Source organism: Bidens hawaiensis, unplaced genomic scaffold (genome assembly GCF_021521415.1).
Source record: "Bidens hawaiensis isolate Kalapana, Puna unplaced genomic scaffold, B.hawaiensis_p1.1 tig00027762_1, whole genome shotgun sequence".
NCBI classification, from domain to species: domain Eukaryota; kingdom Viridiplantae; phylum Streptophyta; class Magnoliopsida; order Asterales; family Asteraceae; genus Bidens; species Bidens hawaiensis.
Window position 1 is genome coordinate 78,505 of NW_027494497.1, and position 25,408 is coordinate 103,912.

General features: G+C 44.1%; 1 pseudogene; it reads left to right on the forward strand.

The window, feature by feature from the left end:
* The first annotated feature begins 817 nt into the window (after positions 1 to 817).
* On the forward strand, positions 818 to 24,748 carry LOC143575838 (protein BPS1, chloroplastic-like; annotated as a pseudogene).
* The last annotated feature ends 660 nt before the right edge of the window (positions 24,749 to 25,408 follow it).

Genomic DNA, 25,408 nt, shown 5'->3' on the forward strand with positions numbered 1-25,408 from the left:
GATATATATTCTTTTGTTGTTAAAATTGAAAACAAGGAAAGTATCAGTCGTATAACAAAGTTAAAACTTTTATATTAGCAATTAAGAGTTCACCATATAAAAATGTATTTAAATTAACACATTATAACTACATCTATATTTGCTTAAGTTTATCTAAAATACCAAATTGTAAATTTTATGGCTTAATGTAAATATGTGAATACTTTTTCCCATTGTGCATAGAATATTCTCTGCTGTTTTAGGTTTTGTATTTTTCGTTGTAATTGTTCAAATCGTTCCCTATTACGAATATTTTTTAATCTATGTAAAACATATTCCATATATATAATACCCGCTAATACTATTCACATAGCCCAAAATGCATTGATATATTTGAGTCAGTTAATTATCTTTTTCCCACAACAAGCTCAAACATTTACTTTAATTGCCCAAGAAAAAACTATGCTCATAGTCACTCATCCATAGGTTAGTAACACTCGAGGACAGTTGATATATTGTGGGACATTTTTAATAACCAGTAACATCACGAGTTGCACACTTTCTTCACCCTATACTTACCGTGCCTCACAAACAATCAAGCAATGCTAATCAACCAAGTGGTCGCCAAAACGTGTGATATTAAAAAACAAGCTTCCAACAGATAACAACATTTGACCTTATCGAAAAGTCAAAAATCTTCTAGATCTCCTCATCAAGCTTCCTGGTTTCTACTCATAAAACAACTAAACTAAACAAGTGTTGTCAAACACAATACCACTAACCCATATTTCTATATAAACCTTAAACCACCATGTAACTCACCAAATACACAAACCAAATGATTCTCGAATTAAACAAACTTGGATTCTTCCATCACCACCGCCATATGTCCGAAGCGAATTCGGCTTATTTACAAGCTTTCAGGTCACTAGTTTCCGAAAACCTAAACCGCGCATTGGAAAATTTGAAACTTGGAGTTGGATCCGAATTCTTGTCATTAACATGGATCCACCAATGTTTCAAAATGGTACCCATGATTAACAAAGCTTTTGCAAAGTTGATGGTGGAGATAGATTACTCGGTGACAAGTTGGGAAGATGGTTGCATTGATGAGTATCTTGATTACACCATTAAATTATTAGACCTTCTCAATTCTATCAATTCTTGTATTTCACATGTGAACCAGCTCGGTTTCGCTTACGCATGCTTTAAGTCTCATGGAACGATCTCCGGCTCTTGGTATCGAACGAATGAGAGTGATCAAGAAACATAATCATTCCATCATGGAGTTTAAAGGAACCGCAATCGATGTAGACAGAATTCGGAATGAGAAGGAATGGATATTTCATGAAGCTATGATGGTTTTGAAAAGTACTGGATTTTGGGTGTGTGGGGTGGTGTTATCCGGATTAATGAGTGAAGTTGAGCCGATCATGGCGATTACAGGAAACATGGTGTTCGTGGATTCGTCGTTGATGGCTTTGGATTCCGTCTTCAGGAAGAAATTTATGGAGGAAGGTGGATTTGTGAAGGAAGTTGAAGGAGTGAATGAGAGTGTTGGTTTGATTATTTCAAGTGGAGTTGATGATTCTGAGTGGAATGTGAAATGTGAAGAAACAGGGATCTACTCCCCACCGATGGGTCCTAGATCCGATGAATCCACAGAGTAGTATACGGTTAACTTTCAATACGATATGAACACAATTTCCAAAGTCCAATGACGTGAATCCTGCAAAACATAACACCGTGAGCTCGTTACGGTAAAGGATGAGGTGGGGGGTCTTCCCGTAACCACCCTCCGGCGTGAGAATAAGTACAGTCCTGATGAGAAGATAAAGTACTTAAATTGAGAGAGTACAGTGATTGTGAATGAATACCTTATGATGATCGAGAGGGTATTTATAGCCGAAGGATGTGGGAAGGTGATTGGGCCAGATGTCCCTTAAGAATATGCCTGCATAACCGTCTGGACACGTGTCCCTATGTGATAGGTTCAACCTATACGTTGCATGTGCATGTATAACAACCTGGACATGTGTCTCTTTATATTTGGTTATCGGGGGAATATTGGCCATGTCCACAGTTATAACGACCTTGCCAGATGTCATTGGCTATTTGGCCTAAAGATCACGTATTACCCAAGAAAGCATCTTGGTAAATCTTCTAGAAGGTGACAGCTGTCCCGGAGCATTACCTCGTGGCCATTTACGCGGAAGGTTATTCCTTCTTGCGGATGACTTCTGAGGGTGCTATGATGCTTCCGAATGTGCTATGAGAGTGTTTCTTCCTCAATTGATTATGCGGATAATTTATATGTCCCGTGGGTGCCTTATGAGGGGCTTCTGATTGACCCGCGGGCCTTATTTAAGGGTATTTAGGTCTTTTTGGTACCCTACCTCTATAAGTCCCCCAGTCCAGTGTTTCTTCCATGTGAAGTATTTTATGCGGATGGAATTCTGGACTTGATATGGATTTGGGGGTTTTTGACTTTGCAAGTTGGTGGGAAATATCTTTTGTTGTTTGTGGATAATCATGAAAAAGGACAAGTTGACCACTCGCAGGCGCGTGTGCAGGTGACAGGACGTTTTTGACGGCTGTTACTGTACCCGACTGTACAACTTTTTCTCTTTTTCGAATTTCCCGCGTGACGTGGCGATATGTTACTGGCCGGTTTTTCCTCTCTCTACTGTTCATATCCCATCGCATTAATTGCGGTGAGTATAAATAGAGAGAGTTAACGTCTTTTCGAAGTTTTATCGCCTTCAAATCTTGACTACGGATTTGCTTTCTTTCTGTTTAATTCCTTTGAACTAATCCAAACATTTTTTACCAAGTGTTTCCAATGGCTCCTGCGCAATCTGAGGTTGATGAGATAGAAGTCTGTTGGGACCAAGGGGAATACCAAAAGCTTATTACGACTTATGGTATTCCACCGGAGTGGGGACCGGAGTTCCCTTCTACTGGTTCTATAGCCAGCTTTCCTCCTCCGGGGAAGATGGCACTATATGCCGATTATTTTGAGCATGGGAACTTCCGTCTTCCTATTACGAAGTTCTTCCAACGGGTGATTAAGGCATTTGGGATTCACTTGTCCCAACTTCACCCGCGTGCTGTCATACGAATTCGACATTTCGAGTTCGTGTGTATAGCACACGACTTAGTTCCTCGGTTGGATCGGTTCGCTGTATTTTATAAGATGGTGAATCGGAACAGATGGTATACTTGCCACGGTGTGCCGGATAGGATTATCGGCAATATGACCGAAGAAATTTCCAAGGAATGGAAGAAAAGATTCTTCTGGATCTCCGAGGATGTAATACCGGAGGTCATGGTTCGTCGTTCTCCGAACGGCGCCCTGATCGATATCGCTCCAGCCGCTCACGAGAAGCGTGACTGGTTCCACAAGTTGACCGCATCACCCACTCCGATGCGGACACTTCCCGAGGAGGCCCTTGTATGGGCGGGAATGAGCCGGTTGTGGTCTTCACCTTTCATGGAGCCTGTCTTCATTGAATTAAACGGCCGTAAGTCTTAATGTTTTTATTTTTTCTACTTTTTCGTGTTTTTGAGGCTTTGTTGGTGACGTTTGTTATTTGCTTTCAGGTTTTGGTCTGATGTTGAACGTGCTTGAGGATGACAAGGGCTGCGTGAGTAAAACTATGCGCGATGTGAAGCATACGCCTATATTGGAGAAGACTGCACAATATTTCCTCTTTCCGGTTAAAGTACGTGCCGAACCAGTTGTTTCGGAAGCTATCTTTGAAACAGGTGCGTACATTTTAAACCCTCCTTCTCTTAACATGCTGACCTCCGACGGGATAATCGTCATTCCAAGTGAAGATTCTGCCATTCTTGAGGAGGAAAGCTCAGATGATGCTCCTGAAGTTTCATTTGTTTCTCATTTATTGGCAGAGCTGTACCGGAAGAGGTCCCTTCGTGCATCCCAGGCAAGTGACGCGGGCACCAGTGTTGCGGATGCCGAGAAGGAACCAAAAATGAAGAAGCACCGGACGCACCGACCGAGGAAGCCATTACCACCCAACCTTTCGGAGCGTTTGGGGACAGTAAAAGGTAAGTTTTTACCTGCTAACTTTTGTCAACCGTTGTAATGGGATCTGACTATGGTATTCTTATGCAGACTCGTCTATTGCTGAGCGTCCGGTGATTGGTAAGCTGTCCAAGCCAACTCCGACTTTTGAGAAACAACCATCACCTCCCCCGGAGAAGGAGACGGAAAAACCAGTTACTCCTCTTGTTGAGGCAGTCGAGGAGGGATCTAACGTTCAATCAATAACCTCCGGGTCTTTGGACCATTTGTTCCAAGATGTTGAAGCCACTGGTCCTCAACAAGAGAATCCTGAAGATACTTCAGGAGGTTTTAGGGTTGATGAAACTTTTCCCCAGTCTGTTCCTCAGTTTAATCATACCTCCTTATCCTTCTCATCGGGTGGGGGAGATGATTTCTTTTCTGGACCGTATGTCCATGAAGCTGGGGGAGGTTCCACCCAAGGTGGGTTTCAACAATCTTCCTCCACTCCTGTTCGTCTCGGGACATCTAGTTCCCAGTATTTGGAGAACGTTCAATTGGGGGGAGATTATGATTTGTTTGTCCCGTCTTGGGACATTGTCAACGGATCTCGGGTTACTTCTTCCAAGACTTGTTTGATTTTTGTTGAACACTGCATGCCACCGGCTGAGAAAGCATACCAGCTGACCCGTTCCCGCGATGAACTCCATTCTGACTTAGCCGTTTCCTTGACTAACTGTCTAGCCTGTAGTTAGGACATCTTACGGGAGTGGCGGACAATGGGTGGTAAGCTTGGTGCTGCTTCCGATAAGTGAAAGCTGCCAAAAAGGAGGCTGAGGAGCACCGCAAAGCGGCGAGTGCAGCTAGGTGGAAACAATCTGATGTTGAGGCTGCACTTGAACAAGAAAAGAAGCGGAATGCTGATGCTGCTAAGCGGTGGAAGGAGGCCTGCGAGAGGTACAATGCCACCCTTGAAGCTTCCCGAGCAGAAACTCAAAGAAAAAAGGATGAATTGGTGAAGGCACATGATGAAGTGTCTCAACAAAACGCCCGGATTCAAGAGCTCGAGGAAGCTTTAAGACTGCAAGGAGAACAATCTGAGATGAAAGACAAGACTATTGTCGAAATGCAGTCCGCATACGACTCTCTCTTGCAGTCTCACACTGAAGCTAGTGACCGCGCCTCCGTCGAATTGCAACAACTTCGTAGCTGGGCGGAGCGCGCTTATCAGGAGAGGCGATATTTCCACACCCGCGGTCTTGACTCGGTAAGTTTTTTCTTGGATATTGTTTAATTTCCTTGTCTACTTCTTTTTATGATGTTTAACGGACCACTTCTATAGGTCATCCGTCATGTTAAGAGAAGTACGGAGCTCACAGATTGCTTTGTGAACTTGACGACTGCTTCTGAAGGGGTTGGCCGGGTGAAAGGTTTTAACGAAGGGTTGACCTTTGCCCAATCCGGACAACCTGTCGAGAGCCATCCTCTTTACGGACTTGAAGAGGAGCAAGAACTTGACATGCGGGTTCAAGAATATGATAATTTGGTCTTTCCGCTGCAACATATGCTTCCGGAATTTGCCTTGTCTGAAGATGGAGTGAAGCAGTTGCGGGTATACATTGATGACGAGTCTGACGATGAGTCTGATGATGACCAATCGAGTGATACAAGGCTGATGATGCGGACCAGAATGCTCCGGAAGGCACGGCGCCTTAGGATCCATAGGGTAAATGTATGTGTCAAAACTCACACTTGTGATTTTCTTTTCATGCTTTTGTAATCACCATTTTGGATATTAATGAAAGGAATCTTTGCAAAATATCTTTCTTCAAATTTTAGATTTGTGTAAGTTGAATGGAAAATACTGGTGACTTGGCAGAGAGAAAATTTTGGGCGGGGGCTGACAGGACGTTTGTTTGACAGCCTGTAACCACTTTTTCGATTCTCCCGCCTGACGTGTCCATCATCCCATGGTCCTTATTTTCTCTCTCCTCTGTTAGTCAGACGGTCGCATTAATTGCGATGAGTATAAATAGGCCTTGATGTCTTCAACCATTCTTATTACTTACAAATTTTTCCCTTTAATCAGAGAATTCTGCTCTCATACACCTGTCTTCAATACTTGATTCCCATGGCTGCTCAGAAAAGGAATTCTCCCACCATTAGTGAAGTTGGATGTGATATTAAAGAAAAAGACTTCGAGGATGTTAAAAATGTATACGGTTTCCCCTCGGAGTGGGAGGCTGAACGCCCTTGTAACACCCCGACCAAAGGCGGATTATACATCGGGGCGCCACATATTGTTTCATTACTCGTGACACTATTGGGTGTCAATATTTAATAAATACATTCATTCGCGCACGCGTAGAGTAAACACAAGATAACATAAATCAACATATTATAAGGCAAAATATTAGAACAACAAATAACTTGTCTTGATACATTTTAATCTAGGTCCAAAATAAAGAAAACTTCCTATGTGTCCACAAGCTCCAAAACAGCTACTGCAAACCTGAACATGTGTTAAAATAAACGTCAAACACTTGCGTGTTGGTGAGAAATCAAGTTTAATACAATACATAGGTAACAATAAATCTGCGCGCAACACGTGTATGTCTGGTGTTTAACAAGGGTGCAATCAGATTGTGATCAAGCCTAGATAGATCATAGCTCATAGTTCATAGTTCAATCCGTGCTCCCAATTGAGCACAAAAACGAGAAAACATCTGTGCAAGTGTAAACAAAGAAAACCGTAAACGATAGGTCTCCCGTGTTCATCTAATGGATCCATGAAAACTGCGGAATAGGCCGAACAAAGCGGTTAATGATGCACACATACAAATAAACAGCCAAGTAAACGTCCTCAACACATGGGATACTGCGCGACTAAAGTTCATAAACAAGTTAAGACTCAAGTTTGTACGAACACATGAACATCCCAAAACATTAAAAGCAAAAAGGGATTAGGTACGAGATTACTCACATGATAAACGATGCGGTGAAAGATAAAGCAAGAACCAACTTTAAACAAGCACAAGTTAACCTATAAATAAGATTATTGTTTTAAGTCTCGATTACAAGTTAGCATAATTACTAAGTAAATTATTATATATAATATATATATTACCGGAAAAGCAGGACAGAACAGGGAGGAAGACGGAGGCAGAGAGGGAGGCGGCAGAGAGAGCAAGGAGCAAGAGAACAGGAGAGATTAAGTGTTTTGTGTGTGTAGTGTTATGAAAATAATACTATTATTTATAGAGAAACCCTAGGGAACACAATCCCTAGAAAAGGGGAAAAAGATCTCAAAAAGCAAAAGATTCCAAAAGCAAAAGATATCAAAAGATATGGCAGCAGGGAAAAAGAGAAAAAGGCTGACAGGGAACAGTAAAAAGGCATGGGCGGTTCAGAAAAAGGTACTGGTCAAGCATGGTAAAGGCAGATCTCAAAAGATTATGTCAGTCACTTTTTCTGCCAACCAATGGGGTTGGTGCGCATGCTGCGCCGAAAGTGGCTTTTTAGACATAGAGCAGATTAGGTCAACGGCTCAAAAGATAAGACATCACAAAAGCAAACGGCTAGATTAAACAGAAGAAAACTCAAAGGGTTTAGCGCGAGAAAGCTCGAGCGCGAAGGCAGACACAGGAGGTCAAGAGAGCGCGAGCGCGAAGGCAGACAGAACCAACCTTAACGCGTCGCGGAAAGAACTACATTTCAAGCGCGCCGCGGGAAGAATCACATTTCTTAGCGCGCCGCGGGAGGAACTAAAATTCCTAGCGCGCCGCGGGAAGAACTATAATTCTTCGCGCGTCGAGGGATGAACTACGATTCTTAGCGCGCTGCGAGAAGAACTACAAATCCTTAGCGCGTCGCGGGAAGAACTACCGTTCTTCGCGCGTTGCGAGAAGAATTACAATTCTTAGCGCGCTGCGAGAAGAGTTCGTCTCGCGTATCGCTGAAACAGGTGGTCTTCACGCAGGATTCCTTGTAAGGGGTCTGGCGCGTGGAGCTGCGCAGACAACCTTAGGCGGGAAGGAACAAAGGACAAGCAAAGAGTTGGAAGAAAAAGAGGGAAACAAGGCGTAAGGGCGGGACGGCGACAAGAGGGAAAAGAAGGCGGAAAGAGAGAAGAAGAGGGACGGGACGGCGGAAAGAAAGAGAGAGAAAGAGGCGGGAAGGAAAATATATTATTATTATTAAAAGTAAAATATAAGTATAAATAAATATTAAATCATAAAAGAAAGAGATCGGGTCAGAGAAACGGGTACCTGGGTCGGGTCGGATCGGGGCAGATGTCACAGTCTCCCCTACTTTAAGAAATTTCGTCCCGAAATTTATCTCGAAGTAGGTTGCGCAGAGAATAGGTGCGGGTACTTGATCTTCATTTGATCTTCCCTTTCCCATGTAAACTCGGCTCCGCGCTTGGACTCCCAGCGAACTTTCACGATAGGGATACGACTGCGCTTGGTTTGTTTTACCTCGCGATCCATAATCTCAACAGGCTTCTCAACGAAATGCATAGTTTCATCAACTTGAACTTCATCAAGTGGAATGTGAAGGTTCTCGTCAGCTAAACACTTCTTGAGATTGGATACATGGAACGTTGGATGCACATTACTGAGCGCGGGCGGCAGGTCAAGTCTGTAGGCAACTTTTCCTACACGCGCGAGAATCTTGAATGGACCAACATAACGAGGAGCAAGCTTACCTTTCTTCCCAAAGCGGACAACACCCTTCCAGGGCGACACTTTGAGGAGAACAAGATCACCAACTTGAAATTCGAGAAGCTTCCGCCTACGATCTGCGTAACTCTTCTGTCGGCTTCTGGCAGTCAGCAGATGATCACGGATCTTGGCGATTTTATCGGTTGTCTCTTGAACAAGTTCGGGTCCTGTGATTTGAGCTTCTCCCACTTCGCTCCAACAAATCGGGGAGCGGCACTTACGACCGTAAAGTGCTTCAAATGGGGCCGTACCAATACTGGAATGATAGCTGTTATTATAAGAGAACTCAATCAAAGGCAGGTGTGAATCCCAATTACCTCCAAAATCAAGAACACAAGATCGGAGCATATCCTCAAGAGTTTGAATAGTTCGCTCAGACTGACCGTCAGTCTGAGGATGATATGCCGTACTCATGTCCAAGCGAGTTCCTAGCGCAGATTGGAGAGATTTCCAAAAGCGAGATATAAAACGGCCATCGCGATCGGATATGATGCTCAAAGGAGTACCATGGCGGCAGACAATTTCCTTGACATAAAGCTGCGCGAGATGCTCAACACGGTAGTTTTCACGAATGGGCAGGAAGTGAGCAGACTTAGTCAAACGATCCACTATTACCCAAATGCTATCATGTTTGCTTGCTGTCAAAGGTAACTTGGTAATGAAGTCCATCGCTATACTTTCCCATTTCCACGTAGGAATTTCTGGTTGTTCGAGCAAACCAGATGGGCGTTGGTGTTCAGCTTTCACTTTAGAACAAGTCAGACATTTAGCTACGAACACAGCAATATCCTTTTTCATACCGGGCCACCAATAAGTAATGCGCAAATCCTTGTACATCTTATCAGCGCCAGGATGAATAGAATACCGAGATTTGTGCGCTTCACTCAGGATATCAGCGCGAAGATTCTCATCACAGGGAATCCAGATGCGATTAAGATAACAAAGAATTCCACTCAGATTGGGCACAAAATGCGCTTCCGCGCCACACGCTAACTCGGCGCGAAGGTTACCATTACTGATGGATGCGCGCTGCGCGTCACGAATACGCGATTCAAGGTTGCTTTGAATCAGCGCGAAGTGAAGCTGGGTGCGCGGCAAAATACAGTTAAGCTGGCAGGGTTTTCGGCTGAGCGTATCGGCTACCACATTAGCCTTACCAGGATGATACCGGATCTCACAATCGTAATCGCTGATGAGTTCGTTCCATCGGCGTTGCCTCATGTTAAGTTCCTTCTGATCAAAGATATGCTGAAGGCTTTTATGGTCAGTGTAGAGGATACACTTAGTACCATAAAGGTAGTGTCTCCAGATCTTCAAGGCAAAAACAACTGCACCAAGTTCGAGGTCGTGAGTTGTATAATTCTTTTCGTGAACCTTAAGTTGCCTTGATGCGTAAGCGATAACCTTGCCTCGTTGCATAAGAACACAACCGAGACCTTGGTTGGAGGCATCGCAGTACACGACAAAATCATCATTACCCTCAGGTAGCGCAAGAACAGGAGCTTCACACAACAAACGCTTGAGCGTTAGAAAGGCTTCTTCTTGCTTCGAGCCCCAAATATACGGTTTACCTTTGTGCGTTAGAGCTGTTAAAGGCAAAGCGATTTTCGAGAAGTTCGAAATGAAACGCCGGTAATAACCAGCTAAGCCCAGAAAGGAACGGATCTCAGAAGGAGTGGATGGCGTCAACCAGCTCTTGATTGCTTCAATCTTGGATGGGTCGACATGGATACCCATCTTGTTTACAACATGGCCAAGAAACTGTACTTCATCCGACCAAAATTCACACTTGGAGAGCTTAGCATAAAGCTGCTCGGTTCGAAGCTTTTGCAACACCAACCGAAGATGTTGCTCATGCTCGGCCTTGGTCTTAGAATAAATCAGAACGTCATCGATAAACACAATCACGAATTTATCCAAGAAAGGCCTACACACCCGGTTCATTAGATCCATGAAAACGGCGGGTGCGTTGGTTAAACCGAAGGACATGACCAAGAATTCAAAATGGCCATAGCGAGTACGGAAAGCAGTCTTCGGAACATCTTCATCGCGGATGCGCAACTGGTGATAGCCAGAGCGGAGATCAATCTTGGAAAAACAAGAGGCACCTTGGAGTTGATCAAAGAGGTCGTCAATACGCGGTAAGGGATACCGGTTCTTAATGGTGAGTTTGTTCAACTCGCGGTAATCGATACACATGCGAAACGAACCATCTTTCTTTTTAACGAACAACACCGGAGCACCCCAGGGCGAAGAGCTAGGGCGAATGAATCCTTTAGCAGTCAACTCTTGAAGTTGGCTTGCTAATTCTTGCATCTCAGCGGGCGCAAGACGGTAAGGAGATTTAGCTACGGGGGAAGCACCAGGGACAAGATCAATACGGAACTCGACTTCACGAGCGGGAGGGATACCAGGAAGATCATCAGGAAAAACTTCAGGGAAATCACGCACAACAGGGATATCGTGAAGCTTCTTCTTTCCTTCATCGGGTTTAACCACATGGGCTAAGAATGCAATACACCTTTTCCGCATGAGCCTTCGGGCTTCGGCGCAATACATAAGTTTAAGACCGCGGGAGGGTTTCTCGCCGTAGATATGAAGATCACCATTTTCTCGAGGTATGCGAATCATCTTCTTGGCACAAATAACTTCGGCGCGATTATGCGTAAGCCAGTCCATACCAATGATAACATCAAAGCTTCCAAGAGGCATGGGGATGAGGTCGATCAGAAAATCGTTTTCGTTAAGGTTAAGCGTGCAATATTTAATCACCGAGTTAATTAAAACAGTTTCACCGTTAGCCAATTCAACTGAAAAATCTTCTTTTAAGTTATCGCGCGGTCGCGCAAGCTTCTGCTCGAAGGCGCGAGAGATAAAACTTCGATCGGCGCCAGTATCAAAAAGTACAGAAGCATAAAATCCGTTAAGCAAAAATGTACCATTAACTACGTCATTATTCGCTTGCGCTTGGTGCGCGGTTATGTTAAAAGCTCGTCCACGCGTCACTTGGTTTGAAATCTGGTTCACCGGATTCGCTTGCGTAATCTGAACTTGTAGCCTTGGGCACGCGTTCCGGAAATGACTGGGATCACCGCAGTTATAGCACGACCTGGGTCGTGGGTTTTGGTAGGTTGGTTGTGGGTTCTGCGGGTAGACTGGTGGTGCTGGCGCAATTGGATTGGCGGGAGGGACTCTACAGTATTCGGCAGAGTGACCAACGCGGCCACATCGGTTGCATTGTCGACACGGGGTTTGGGTTGGGTGGTGAAGTCTACAGGTTGGGCAAAAGGGTTGATTTCCTGTGTAAGGTTTCTTAGGTGGCGGGGCAGTGAGTGCGGGATTGGTTAAGGCATAGTTATGGACTACAGGAGGTGTTGGGTAGGCTGTCAGTGGGTTAGGCGCGTAAACTGGAGGTTGGTAGATGGGTTGCTGGACAATGGGCGGGTTGGTAAGCGCATAGGCCTTGCGCCTGCGCTTGAGGTTGTTACGGTTTGAGGGTTCAGGTTTGGTTTCTGTTGGTTCAGGGGCAGTCTTGGTGAGTTTGGTCTTTTCTGTTCCCCGCAGGAACAGGGTTCCTGCTCTGACATGGTTGTCGCTGAGCACAGCGGCCAACTTGATGGCGTCAGAGAGGGTTACTGGGTTTCTGGCCCATACAGAATCTTGAATTTCCATGGGGAGACCCCCAAGGAATTTCTCTATGGCTCGGCGGGAAGGGGTAACAAGGTGAGGGACCAGCAAACTTAGTTCATGGAAACGCGTCGCGTACTCGCGCGCTTCGCCACTGTATTGCTTAAGATTCCAAAATTCTTCCTCCAAGCGCTTAACTTCGTTGGGAGGGCAGAATTCTCGCGTCAGAATTTCCTTAAATTCCTCCCAGAGCATGTTGGAAGCAGTTTCTGCGCCACGCGCATGAGCTACTCCATTCCACCATGTAAGCGCTCTAGATTCCAGGACACTGGAAGCATACAGGGTTCGTCTGTCTGAGGGGCATTGGGTGTGGAGGAAAGTGTTTTCTATTTTCTCAAGCCACTGGAGCATCACGGTGGCTCCTTCAAGACCTGTGAACTTTGGAGGGTTACCCGCGTTAAAGGACTTAATGTTGTAACCAGAGGTGTTGGTATTGTTTTGGCTCAAAGCTTGGGCTATTGCGGCGGCCATTTCCTGGGAACGTTGCAGCGAACGTCTGCGCGCGGCTTCTTTCTTCTTGAGATGGCGAGCTGATAGCGGAGGCATTCTATAAAAGTTTTAATTTTAGTTAATATCTTAGTTTTATCGCAAAGTATAACCTCGAAAAGCTTGGTTTCACGGAGTCAGTTACTGTCAAAAGTTAAAGTAAAATAAATGACCCTAAATGCAGACTTAATAAAGGTAACAAATTCGAATCAAGAATCGACAATTCATGTATCACCATGACTTTCCGAATTCCCAATTTAAAATATACGAGCAAACGAGTATTGGAGATTGACGATTCATGTATCGCCATGACTTTTCAATCTTCAATATAAAATATACAAGAAAATGAGTATCGGAGGTTGACAATTCATGTATCACCATGACTTTTCAAGTCTCCAACCTCAGAACATAATCGTAAATGGAAATTGAAAATCAACTATTCATGTATCACCATGACTTTTCGGATTTTCAAATCCCAACAAACGAATATGTAAGAAAAATCAATAAAAATCAAAATTCAACAAAAATCGAAATATCGCGAAATAAAACATAAAATCATATACTGCGCAAGCGCGAGCATATTCATAAATAACGAGTAATTAACAATAAGCGCGCAAACATGAGATTTCTCTCATGCGCGAGAAGGGACTCTTAGGTATTCTAGGCCGTTACGTCTAACCACCTATCCTAAAGTCAACGAGCTCTGATACCAATCTGTAACACCCCGACCAAAGGCGGATTATACATCGGGGCGCCACATATTGTTTCATTACTCGTGACACTATTGGGTGTCAATATTTAATAAATACATTCATTCGCGCACGCGCAGAGTAAACACAAGATAACATAAATCAACATATTATAAGGCAAAGTATTAGAACAACAAATAACTTGTCTTGATACATTTTAATCTAGGTCCAAAATAAAGAAAACTTCCTATGTGTCCACAAGCTCCAAAACAGCTACTGCAAACCTGAACATGTGTTAAAATAAACGTCAAACACTTGCGTGTTGGTGAGAAATCAAGTTTAATACAATACATAGGTAACAATAAATCTGCGCGCAACACGTGTATGTCTGGTGTTTAACAAGGGTGCAATCAGATTGTGATCAAGCCTAGATAGATCATAGCTCATAGTTCATAGTTCAATCCGTGCTCCCAATTGAGCACAAAAACGAGAAAACATCTGTGCAAGTGTAAACAAAGAAAACCGTAAACGATAGGTCTCCCGTGTTCATCTAATGGATCCATGAAAACTGCGGAATAGGCCGAACAAAGCGGTTAATGATGCACACATACAAATAAACAGCCAAGTAAACGTCCTCAACACATGGGATACTGCGCGACTAAAGTTCATAAACAAGTTAAGACTCAAGTTTGTACGAACACATGAACATCCCAAAACATTAAAAGCAAAAAGGGATTAGGTACGAGATTACTCACATGATAAACGATGCGGTGAAAGATAAAGCAAGAACCAACTTTAAACAAGCACAAGTTAACCTATAAATAAGATTATTGTTTTAAGTCTCGATTACAAGTTAGCATAATTACTAAGTAAATTATTATATATAATATATATATTACCGGAAAAGCAGGACAGAACAGGGAGGAAGACGGAGGCAGAGAGGGAGGCGGCAGAGAGAGCAAGGAGCAAGAGAACAGGAGAGATTAAGTGTTTTGTGTGTGTAGTGTTATGAAAATAATACTATTATTTATAGAGAAACCCTAGGGAACACAATCCCTAGAAAAGGGGAAAAAGATCTCAAAAAGCAAAAGATTCCAAAAGCAAAAGATATCAAAAGATATGGCAGCAGGGAAAAAGAGAAAAAGGCTGACAGGGAACAGTAAAAAGGCATGGGCGGTTCAGAAAAAGGTACTGGTCAAGCATGGTAAAGGCAGATCTCAAAAGATTATGTCAGTCACTTTTTCTGCCAACCAATGGGGTTGGTGCGCATGCTGCGCCGAAAGTGGCTTTTTAGACATAGAGCAGATTAGGTCAACGGCTCAAAAGATAAGACATCACAAAAGCAAACGGCTAGATTAAACAGAAGAAAACTCAAAGGGTTTAGCGCGAGAAAGCTCGAGCGCGAAGGCAGACACAGGAGGTCAAGAGAGCGCGAGCGCGAAGGCAGACAGAACCAACCTTAACGCGTCGCGGAAAGAACTACATTTCAAGCGCGCCGCGGGAAGAATCACATTTCTTAGCGCGCCGCGGGAGGAACTAAAATTCCTAGCGCGCCGCGGGAAGAACTATAATTCTTCGCGCGTCGAGGGATGAACTACGATTCTTAGCGCGCTGCGAGAAGAACTACAAATCCTTAGCGCGTCGCGGGAAGAACTACCGTTCTTCGCGCGTTGCGAGAAGAATTACAATTCTTAGCGCGCTGCGAGAAGAGTTCGTCTCGCGTATCGCTGAAACAGGTGGTCTTCACGCAGGATTCCTTGTAAGGGGTCTGGCGCGTGGAGCTGCGCAGACAACCTTAGGCGGGAAGGAACAAAGGACAAGCAAAGAGTTGGAAGAAAAAGAGGGAAACAAGGCGTAAGGGCGGGACGGCGACAAGAGGGAAAAGAAGGCGGAAAGAGAGAAGAAGAGGGACGGGACGGCGGAAAGAAAGAGAGAGAAAGAGGCGGGAAGGAAAATATATTATTATTATTAAAAGTAAAATATAAGTATAAATAAATATTAAATCATAAAAGAAAGAGATCGGGTCAGAGAAACGGGTACCTGGGTCGGGTCGGATCGGGGCAGATGTCACAGCCCTGCCCATGGGGCCATTGCAACGACACCGCCACCGAAGAAGATGGCCGTATACCTAGACCACTTCACTAAGGGTAATTTCCGGTTGCCCGTGACGAAGTTTGTTCGTTCCATATTAAGAAAGTATGGGTTCCATTTATCTCAAATCCACCCTTTCGGGATGCTGAGGATTCGTCACTTCGAATTCTGTTGCCAATCCCACAATTACGAACCGTCCGTTAACATGTTTGCCATTTTCTACAAAATGACATATCGTGATGGGTGGTACGGTTTTGCTACCACCGGAAAGGGTCCGATTGGTTTCGAATGGATCTGGAGTATTCATGGATGAAAATCCAAGTTCTTTTGGATTCGGGAAGATGTCATTCCTTTTGCCATGACGAAACGGAAACCGGAAGACGCAGCACCCGAAATTTCCGTTATTGAATATGAGGGACACAAGTGGTTTGACACATTGACCAGCACGCCAACGCCCATGCATCCTATTCACGAAAGGGTGATGGTTCATGCCCGGATGAGTCGATTGTGGCCGTTTCCTACCTTGGAACCATATTACGAGAATTCCGATGGGAGTAAGTGTTTACTTGTCATACTCCTGGTTCCTAGTATTCTTTCTTTGACGTTTTTCTTTTGTAGGTGAAGGTACGATTTTCTCTACGCTTGTGGACACGAGAGAAGGCATGATGGTTCGCCGTCCTATCACTCAGCGTGACGTACCCTTTCTGGAGCGTACACAAAGTAATTTTGTTTTCTCCACAAGCCTTCCGCCGGAGCCTATTGTCTCCGAGGCTATGTACGCCCAAGGTGAGGAATTTGTCAAAAAATGCGAAGGTATTTTTCAACCCCGCCCTGTAACCGCCGTTACCTCAAGCGGAGTGATAGTTCTTCTTTCATCCAGCGAGGATTCATCACTCTGTGAGGGGGAGTTACCGATTGGTGCTGCTAACCTTCCACTTTCGTCTATAGGTTTGACCCGTAAACAAGATTTGAAGACCATCACCGATCCGTTCGCAGGTGAGGAGGGTGGTCCTCAATCCGTTGAGGGTGAACCTCAAGCTGTGGAGGTAGGTGCCTCCAAGGCTGCTGGGAAACGGAAGGTACGAGCTTCCGATGCTGAGCCCAAGAAGAAGAAAAAGAAAAAGACCAAGGTTGAGGTCCCGGCTCTGGGTGCTCGGCTTCGAGAGCTTGCTGCCCATGACGTTTCGAAAGGTAAAACTTGACTTCTTATTATTATTTCTTAATTCCTTGCTTCCGGATAACTTGAAGGTTCTTATTTCAGGTCTGAAGGATTCTGCTGCTACTGAACTCCCGACTCCACCCACTTCACCAATTAACACTGTTAAAGAGCCGATTGATTTGTCGGACTCTTCTCCTATTAAGAATAAAGAAATTGGTGAAGCTGGACAGTTTCACACATCTCCATCTCATCATGAGCATATTTTTGGAGATCAGGGTGGAGTAGGTGTGTTTAAACACGGGGAACAGGCTTCCTCCTCTCAGGTGGGTGAGGACATTGCTCTGTATCATCCTCGATGGACGTTACGGCGGAACTCAATACTAAGCAATGCGGATGTCTGTCAGGAATATCTCGACGAGAGCATTCCTCCTGCAAAGAAGGAAAGACAACGTCGTCGCATCCGCCAAGAACTGTTCGACTCTAACTCTTATCATGTGGCGAACGCTGTGTCTACCAATCAGGAACTTCGCCGGGATTGGCTAGCTATGAATGACGAGTTGGAGGAGACTGAGCGGAACTTGCTTGGGGCCAAGAAAGAGGCTCTTAAGGCGCTGACAGACGCCCAAGATAGTCACCGGGCTATGGAAGTGGCGAAAGCCGCGCAACTTGCAGCTGAGGAGGCTAAGACTGCTCGCCGGAAATGACTGGATGAACAGGCTGAGCTTATCAAGACCCTTCAAGCCGACTCAGTGACAAAAGATCAACGTTTGTCTGGCCTGAATGCCAGGAGTCGGGACCAAGCTATGGAATGTGCTGGTCATAAAATGGATCTCCTCCGGGCTCAAGCGGATAAAAAATGGCTCTTATCGACAGCGATTCCCAAGGTATCGAGTCTTATTACCGATATAAGTGATCCGGGTTTATGCGTTCTTACTTATATTTGTGTGACTTAACAGGTGATTTCCGACGTTCGCAACAGTGATGACCTCGGGAATTGTGTTGCGATACTCCTCCGTGCCTCCGAGCAGGCGGGCCGACAAATGGGTTTTGAGGAGGGTTATAAGTTTGGTTCCGAGGGCCTGTCTCCCGAAGAATATGTGTTGGCCGGCAAGGATACTATGTCTATCCTTGAGGAGAAAACCAAGGAGTTTGATACTTTGAAGTTTTTTCTTTCTGACCATATATCGGAACTTGCAAATAAAGTGGATACCATCGAGCAACTAAAGGAGTTGCTAGACCTTGAAGAGGAAGACGATGAGGACGCCGAAGACTTTGCGGAAGGCGAAAAAGCTGCTCCGTAGATGTATATGTACTTCTATCTTGTAAATCTTGCTTCCTTTATTGTAATCTCTTTTGATCTAAAACAAGAAGTCTTTATGTTTCTTTTGGTGCACTTTGTCTTATGTACTATAATATAAGTGCTTATCCGAAACTTCGGTTTTGTCAATAAAAGATTACATCTTAAAATGTCATGGAAATAACTTGACATTCTGTATTCGTTGGGCAGAAGCCTTACAAAAAGAAATTGCATATCTTTCTAATCTATGTGGGCACGCAGGCCTAAAAAGTAAAAGATGAACAAAACTGTTATATATAGAATTTTTCAATTGTGCTGCGTTCCAAGTTCGAGGGACCTCAGTCCCATCTAACCTCTCCAACTTATAGGCACCTTTTGTTAGTACTTGTTTGACTTTGTAAGGTCCTTCCCAAGTTGGGGCTAGTTTGCCCAGAGGCTCTTGGCCGGAAGCTTCATTGTTGCGGAAGACGAAGTCTCCCGCATCAAACTTGCAACTTTGGACTCGTGAGTTGTAATATTTTTCAAGTTGTCGTTTGTAATTGTGTTCACGAATCAATGCTAGCTCTCTTCTTTCTTCTAACAGATCCAGATTTATCCTGAGTTCGTGATCGTTGTCATTGATCAGCAGAACTCTCGCAAATGGAATCCCGATTTCTGCGGGGATCATGGCTTCGGTTCCATATGTCAGGCTGAAGGGTGTCTCCAAATTACTGGAGTTCTTTTGGGTGCGAAAAGCCCAAAGTACATGAGGCAGTTCATCCACCCACCCTGTTCGTTTGGTCCCTAGTCTTGCCTTAATCCCTTCTTTGATAGTTCGGTTGGTCCTCTCGATTTGACCATATACTTGTGGATGAGCAACGGATGTAAAAGTTTGAATGACTTGGAGTTCTTTCAACCATGCTTGCAATCCACTGTCAGCAAATTGGGTCCCATTGTCACTTACCAAATCTTGCGGGAGACCAAACCGGCAAATGATAAATTCCCAAAGAATTTTTTTCACGCTTGAAGCCGTAATTGATGCGACTGGTTTGGCTTCCACCCACTTGGTGAAGTAATCAATGGCCACTATCAGGAACTTGACTCGTCCCGCGGCTTCTGGGATAGGTCCCATAATGTCAATAGCCCACTTCTGAAACGGCCAGGCAGAAGTTACTAGAATCAGTTCGTTCTTTGGACGCAGGGTGTTGGGGGCATGGCCCTGACACGAATCACACTTTCTGATTTCTTGCACAACGTCTAAGTGCATGCCGGGCCAATAATACCCTGCGTTCATGATTTTTGCAACCGTCATTCTTGGTCCCGCGTGTAATCGGCAAATGCCTTCATGAATTTCTCTGATTAAGTAATCTGCGTCTTCCGCGTCTACACAGCGCAAGAGTGGTCCAAGTAATGATCTTCGGTACAAGATACCATCAGCCAACTGGTAATTTAAAGCTTTATGCTTGATCTTTCGAGCCTCAGCCTTTCCTGCTGGAAGTGCTCCGGAAGATAAGTAAGCTATAATGGGTGACATCCAAGACTCGACACCAGTTTGAATTACCAGGACTTGATTTTGTGGAACGGATGGATGGTCTAGAACTTCTACACGAATATCTTTTGCAAAATGCTCAAAATTCGTTGAAGCTAGCTTACTAAGAGCGTCCGCCGACTTTTTCTCGCTCCTCTTAATGTGAACAATGTTGAAGGAGGAAAACTGGCGAATCAAGACCCGTGCTTGTGACAAATAAGAAGCCAAGACATCGTTTTTAGCTTCGTATGTTCCGTTTATTTGTCCCGCAATTAGCATAGAATCCACCCGAGCCTCTAAATATTTCACTCCAAGCTTTCTTGTTATCCGCAGTCCCGCCAGGAAGGCTTCGTACTCCGCTTCATTGTTGGTACTTTTAAAGTCCAACTTGATGGCATACGTAAATTCATGCCCCTCCGGGTTGATTAATCTTAAGCCTGCACCTGACCCTTCGCTGCTGGAAGCTCCGTCCGTGAACAATGACCAAACTTGCCCTTGTTCCGGAGGTTCTTGGGTTTGTTGTTCGATTAGGCATTCTTGTTCTTTGTACAGTGGGACTTACGTAACGAAGTCCGCGAGTACTTGTCCCTTGATCGCTGGTCTCGGCTTATATTCAATCGAGTGTTCACCCAATTCGATAGCCCATTTCGCCAGTCGTTCGGACAGCTCGGGTTTACTCAACACGTTCTTGAGTTTGTACCCGGTTAATACATTGATGGGGTGGCCCTGGAAATATCTGCGGAGCCGTCTGGCGGCATATACCAATGCCAAAACCAGCTTTTCCAACATTGAATATCTTGTTTCCGGGTCCGATAGTGTTCTACTGACGTAGTAAATTGGTGTTTGAACATTTTTCCTATTCGTCAGTAAGACCGCCCCTATGGCAATGTCAGATGCCGACAAATATAGTGTTAATGGTTCTCCCGCGTGAGGAGCAGTTAGCGTGGGTAATTCCATTAAACACTTCTTGACTTCCTGGAATGCTTGTTCGGCTTCCGGAGTCCATCTGAACTATGCCTTTTTGAGGCAATTCCTTAATGTTGAAATGAACGGGTAAGATTTAGCAGCGTGGTTTGCCAGGAACCTGTTTAATGCTACTAGTCTGCCGTTGAGTGTTTGAACTTGTTTGAGAGATTCGGGAGATGGCATGCGGGCTATTGCTTGAACCTTGTATGGGTTAGCTTTAAAGCCCGTGCCTGTAACAATTACTTCGAGAAACTTCCCTTCCTCCATCCCGAATGATCACTTTGCTGGGTTAAGTTTCATGTTGATACTTCTCAGTGTTTCAAAAGTTTCCTCGATATCCCTCAACATTTGATCCTCTTCAGTGCTTTTGATTACCAGATGGTCCATATAGACTTCAAGATTCCGACTTATTTGTCCTTTGAGGCCTGATCCATCAGTCGTTGATATGTGGCTCCCGCATTTTTTAACCCGAAAGACATCATTCTGTAATAGAATGTTCCCTGGTCAGTGCGGAATGCTGTCTTGTCCTCATCACCAGCTGCCATATGGATTTGATGATAGCCCTTGTAGGCATCGAGGAAGCACTTGAACTTAAATGGGGCTACAACATCTACTTTTAAATCGATCTCCAGAAGTGGGTAACAATCTTTCGGAGATGCTTTGTTTAAATCTTTATAATCTATACACATTCTCCACGTTCCGTTGCTTTTTGGAACGATCACTGGGTTGGCTACCCATGTTTGGTATTTGATTTCTCTTATAATCCCAGCATGAAGAAGATCTTGTACTTGTTCATTCATGGCCTTCGTTTGTTCCGGGCCCATTTTTCTCTTCTTCTGTACGATTGGGGTGATTAATGGATTCACCTTCAACTTGTGTTCTGAAATGCTCCGCGGGACACTGGTCATGTCCGCAGGCTGCCATGCAAAAATGTCGATGTTTGATCAATAGCTGGTTTAGAAAGGTTCGGACGATTTCATAGATGGACGGACCAATTATTACGGTTTGGTCCGGAAACTTTTTATTGAGAATCCATTTCTCTGGCGCAGTCCTCTGAGCCTGTCTTGGGACCTTGCTTGGTCTTGAGCTTTCTGTTGCAAAACAATGCCGATTTACGTGAATTATCGCCACACCAGTGCGAGTCGGAACTCCTACTGCACCATGTGCTGTGGACGGGTGGGCATTGAAATATCCAATCGCCTCTCGTCCCAAAATAATGTCATGCTTGGAAGTTGCTGGTAAGACCAAAATTCTACTTCTTCAGTTCTCGAACGTACTCTGTCGCTTAATGTGACCGGGAAAGTGATAACACCGCGCGGGTGCATTATCTCTCCTCCGAAACCATAGACGGGAGCATGGATTGGCTGTAGTCTTTCTTTGTCTTCATCGTCCAACTGTTCGAAACACTGTTCGTACATAATGTCGGACGTGCTGCCTGTGTCGAAGAATACATATTGTGACCGGTAGTGGCCAAGTTCGGCAGTAATTATCAGTGGGTTTTTATTACACGGACCACCTTTGATCCGAGGAAAGATCACCGGTTCACTCTTCCATTCTTCGTCCTCATAATCCCTCCTCTTTCCTTTACCTGAATATCCCCCTTGAATCATGTGGATATTCAGATCCTTGATTTGCCTTTTAGCTGAGCCCTGGTTATCCTTTGCGGGAGGTTTGCCAGTCCCTGCTCATACGCCCTTAACCAAATGTTCGAGTTTACCATTTTTAACTGCTGCTTCAATTTCTGTTCGGAGGGCCACACACTCATTCGTGTTATGTCCAACATCATTATGATATGAGCAATGTTTTTTAGTATCAAGGAATGACTTCCTTGGTATTGGTTGAGGCTTCCGGAAAGTCAAATTCTCGGTTGTGAGAATTTCTGAGGGAGTTTTTGATAACTGAGTCCAACTGTTGGTGGAACGAGCCGAAAAGTTACCTTGTTGCCGATCAAAGATCTTGCATCAAAAGGTTTAGGCGTTTCTGCACTTGGCTAAAGTCTTGACCATATTGGTCCCTTAGCTTGTCTGTTTGGTCTCGGAGTTTGGAATTCGACCCTTCGAGACTGCTTTTGACTGTCGAAACTTAGAGTTTTTTCAGTTCTTGCAAACAACTTTGATGCCTTCATGATTTCATCCCATGACTCAGGCATTCCGTCCCTTCCTGTTAAGGTACGGATCAAGGCATCGCTGTGGACGTTTTTACAAAATGCTCCGCGCAGCATGTCTTCACTTACTCCTCCGATATTAAGGCTCTCGTTAGTAAAACGAGTAATGAAGTCCTCAATAGACTCGTTATTTCGCCTTGTAACATCTAATATCTCTGAAGGGTCCCGAGTATGTTTCTTTTGTTGACTAAAATGTTGGGAGAATTTTGCTATGAAATCATTCCAGCTTTTGATTTGTCCAGCAGGAAGTTTCTCAAACCACTCTCTCGCAGCTCCCATGAGTGTGATTGCGAACATGTGGCACCAGTACGGAAGAGTCCAACCGCTGACTCCCCCAACTGCCACAAATCTCAACAAGTGATCGCTAGGATCTGTCATTCCATAATATGTTCCAACAGATGTTGGAATCTTCGCGTTTACTGGAAATGAAGCCTGTGCGATACTTGGAATAAATTTCGACTTCTCTGCAAAAGATTCCAGACGGTATGGTTTCAAAAAATCATGATCAGCATTGCTGTGATATTCCGCATGGCGGACAACTGTTCGCGGGTAGCTAGTTCCTCCGTAAGAAGGAAGACGACTATCTCCGCTATAAAAACTACCATCCGGCCGAAAATATGAGTCGTACCTGTCCAGTTCGTCCTCATATGATGGCACCCACATATCTATGCGGGGAAGGGGACGCAACCTTCGGGTTTCGCTCATGTTTCGCTCTGGTGGCAAACTGTATTGGATGTGGCTTCCTCTTATGGGAAGAGAAATTGATCTCCTGGGAGGCTCATCGTATGTCAAGGTACGGCCATGGAAACGCTCATTCCAGACCCGATGTTCATACTCCGCTTTTAAACTTTCTTGCTGAACACTAAGCCACTCGTCCGGAGACAAAGTTTCTTCGGTTCTGAGATTATGACGGTGAGCTCTTCTTAGATTAGAGTCACCGGAATCTTCTTCTAAACCTAAATCTGACTAAGTTTGATGGACTTCTCTTGGAATACGTTCTAGGTTCTTTTTATTAGAACCTCCTGGGGCTGTGATGTACCCCAAGTCAGTAGTCGGTGTAACAACGTTTCCGGTGTCCGCCGGAGTGACGTCCTCCTGTTGAGCAAACAACCCCGAGCCGTTGAACCACCCAAGGTAAAACCTCCAGGGTTCATGGCATCAGTTCGTAACACCGTGAGCTCGTTACGGGAAGGATGAGGTGGGGGGTCTTCCCATAACCACCCTCCGGCGTGAGAATAAGTATAGTCCTGATGAGAAGATAAAGTACTTAAGTAAATTGAGAGAGTACCGTGATTGTGAATGAATACCTTATGATGATCGAGAGGGTATTTATAGCCGAAGGATGTGGAAGGTGATTGGGTCAGCTGTCCCTTAAGAATATGCTTGAATAACCGTCTGGACACGTGTCCCTATGTGATAGGTTCAACCTATACGTTGCATGTGCATGTATAACAACCTGGACACGTGTCTCTTTATATTTGGTTATCGGGGGAATATTGGCCATGTGCACAGTTATAACGACCTTGCCAGATGTCATTGGCTATTTGGCCTAAAGATCACATATTACCCAAGAAAGCATCTTGGTAAATCTTCTAGAAGGTGACAGCTGTCCCGGAGCATTACCTCGTGGCCATTTACGCGGAAGGTTATTCCTTCTTGCGGATGACTTCTGAGGGTGCTATGATGCTTCCGCATGTGCTATGAGAGTGTTTCTTCCTCAATTGACTATGCGGATAGTTTATATGTTCCGTAGGTGCCTTATGAGGGACTTCTGATTGACTCGAGGGCCTTATTTAAGGGTATTTAGGTCTTTTTGGTACCCTACCTCTATAGAATGGAATTGAAGAGAAGACTGGAAGTGGTTAGAAATGGATTGAAGGGTTTAAAAGACGAAGAAGAAGGTATTTTTAGAAGTGTAATGGCTTCTAGGAATGAAGTGGTTGAGATACTTAGAAGGAAGAATAATAGTTAAGTCATGTTTCGATTAATGATAGTAGTATAGCACTCTTGTTATTTTGTACATATGGTATTAACAAAGGTTGTATATAGAATAACATATATCCTAGATCATCGTCAATATAATTACACTAAAAAAACATTATATTTCTCTCTGTTGCTTAATTAAATGATATATTTTCTACATTTTTTCATTACAGTTTTCACTCTCCTCTATTCACAACCAATTCAAAAAACTATTAAAATATAAATATGAGCAAACTTTGTTTCCACAAATTTACAAAAGTCATTATTTTTTCTCTTTTCACCCTATAATTTACACTCAAAACTCCATCATACAATTTGCAAACTTCACTCATATACTTTTAAAGGATATGATGAGAATGCTCGAATTAGTGTGAACGATAGGATGATATTATATATTAGGCCATGGGTAATTGTTAATCTCCTTTAAATAAAAAACACGTAAATCAGTATTGTCTCTTCAATCATTACAATTATAAGATATAAATATATTTTATTGTAAAAGCGTTCATATCTTTACCACAACCCCCCCCCCCAATGGTCCTATAGATGGTGTAGGGATTTTATCACCCATATAATGTGCTATGATACCTCATTACACATTGTCAAAATCCATGGTTGATGCCACAAATAAATATTTTGAATATTTTAT